The sequence below is a fragment of the Triticum dicoccoides genome, chromosome 6B (genome assembly GCF_002162155.2).
Source record: "Triticum dicoccoides isolate Atlit2015 ecotype Zavitan chromosome 6B, WEW_v2.0, whole genome shotgun sequence".
In the NCBI taxonomy this organism is placed as follows: domain Eukaryota; kingdom Viridiplantae; phylum Streptophyta; class Magnoliopsida; order Poales; family Poaceae; genus Triticum; species Triticum dicoccoides.
Window position 1 is genome coordinate 298,145,944 of NC_041391.1, and position 2,869 is coordinate 298,148,812.

Below are 2,869 nucleotides of genomic sequence, written 5' to 3' on the forward strand. Positions count from 1 at the left end.
CAATCTGGCATGACACGCCAGGTCAGTACATTGAATGTACTTGCAAGCTCATAACAACCAAAAACATCAAGGCAAGACAATTAACATAGCATTAAACATGTTAATTAAATTAACAACTACCATGTTGTTAGCAACTAATAATCATGATATAAACTACTAGAATACTGATAAGCCATCATCTCAGATATCAAGTACCACATGAACCATCTCACGCTTGGCTAACCAGCCAAGCAATATACCATCTCGATCACCTCGTGATCAAAACAAAACGGTGATCACTCACGGATCACAAACGGAAGCACACCGGGTTTAACTGGTTACCTCGTAACCGAACGGTGATCATACACAGATCACAACCGAAACATCCACATGATCAACTCGTGACCACATCACAAACTGAATGATCCTTCTCAAGATCATCCCAACATCATCATTATCATCATCCTACCAAACTGTTACAGCTCACAATATCAACATATACATCACCTATAAGTCATTTCATCATGTGAGTGTTGATCGAACGGTGTGACCTAGTACGAATTTATGCCCATGACCGAGGACACGACTATCGATAGATTAAACACACACACTCTCTGCAGAGGTAGTGCACTTTACCCACACCACGGAATCCATATCCTCGCACTCCCATTTGGGTGGACCAATGATATTCCGACAAAACCGATCTACTGCCATGACACTCTCCCAGCCACTCCGACCAACACCCCCTTTTGGGTTCAATCCTGGGTGGCCCCGTGTCTCTACCCCAGACACCAACGGCCACCGTCGTGGCAAAATGAAAACGGTCCTAAACAGGGACATAAAGGAGCCTAACAACAACTACAGGCACACAAGGTTTTGTCCACCTACCTGATCAGGGTAGCGCGTGCCCATAACCTTCCCTCGTTGGAGGCACCGGCGAGAGGCACGACAATAGCACCGCATTAGGGCCTTCCCATAAAAGGCAAATGTGATTGCACTGGAAAACCCGGTTCGGTGGCACCTGACCAACTTAATGATGGAATTTAATCCCAAAATATAACTGTGATAACTGATACTCCGATATCAACTATCAAACTATAATCCAAGTCATAGCAATATCCAACAAATAATCCAAGCATAATATCGTCATACCAAAATACTTCGAGGATAGCATAAAACTACTATCATGATGAATCTGAAAACAATAATGCTACTCCAATATGCAAGAACAAGCTATCCAACTAAGATCCACATGTAAACATCATCTCCGAAAATAATACTCCAAGCAACAGATCATCAACTATCATTATGAAGATAATCATACTAACCACTAATAATCCAAAGGCAGCATGACATTCAAAGCGATACTCCAAAATATAATACCAGATACCAACATGAAAGTAATCATAATACCAGCCACTAATACTCCAATGAAAGCATGATACTCATCAACTGCAAGCATAGCTCCTAATAATCCAAACAATAGCATGGCAACAACAAGATCAAAATAATACTCCGAGAAAATGCCATGCACCAAGACATGTAGCTAAAGCAATATTTTAAACAAGTTCAAAATAAATTAAACCATGTCATTGCATTACAGTGATGGAAATGGAGGGTGTGGCTTGCCTGGGGTGGAAGAAATCACCGGGAGAAAGTGCGAGAAACTCGCGGAACGAATCGCCGAAAAATGTACTCTCTTGAAGGGGGCTAAATAAGGGCAGGGGCAAAATGGTCATTTTTAGAATGTCATAACATGGTGAAAATGATTCCGTCATAACGAGCTCGATGAAACAAAGACGTAGGCTTTGGATTCACCTCATTTGGAGCTACGGTTAAAAAGATATAGGGGTTTGACTGTGAGGGACCTATCTGTAAAAATTTATGCACAAATAAGTCCTTGACTGGAAAAACAGAACACACACTCGAGGAAATACGCTTTCGGTGGAGGAAAACATACTCCGAGGAATACGGTTTCACTTATCCACCTCAGCAGCTCGGGTCAACGCGTGAGACTTACAAGCGGGTCCACCACTTATCCACATGGCAGGGGTGGGGCCTATGCGTGTGTGGCTGACGCACGGGGCCCGCGGCCAGCTGGCAGGGAGCGGGTCATCTCCTTCTTCTCCTCGCTCGCGCCCGCACCCGGCCGAGGCAGAGCCGGCCCCGTCGAGGATTGCCGGTGACTCCAACCACCATAGGCGGCGCTCGACCTACCCACATGCTCAGGGCGACGAGGCAGACCCATCCCAGGGTAGCGCGGTCACCGGAGAGCTCGGGAACGGTGGAGGCGAGGGCGGCGGCAGGTGGCGGCTCGGCCGGAGTTGGGGTCGAGGCCATGGTCGACCCACCATTGAGTTGAGAGAAGGGAGAGGTGCACTGGGGTCTGGGTGGAGCTCTGGTGGTGAAATGGAGGAGGGAGGGAGCTCGGCTTGCCGGAATCGAACTTGACAGAGACAGCGGCCATGGAGGCCAACCGTAGAGAGGAGAGCTCCTGGAGCTTAGAGGAGAGGTCGGGGAGGCTTAGAGAGGAGGGGTGAGGCTGCGGGTGAGCTCGGAGGGCTCGGGGGAGGCCTTATATAGGCACGGGGTGAGGAGGCCGAGCTGGCACCACCGCGGACGCGTGTCCAGCGCCACGGACGCGTGCTCACGCGCTCGAGCTCGAGGGAAGGCGACGGGGAGATGCAGAGAGGAGCCCACGGGGAAGAGGGAGCCCACGGAGCACGAGGAAGAAGAAGGCGGCAACGAATAGAACAAATGGCCACTATTCGCCCGTGGTCACGCGGCGGCGAGCGTCGGTGATGAAGGGGACGGAGGGGGAGAGGGGTCCAGGGGAACGGTGATGATGAGAGCTTGCTGCTGGACATTCTCACAAGCGCGAAGACGACGA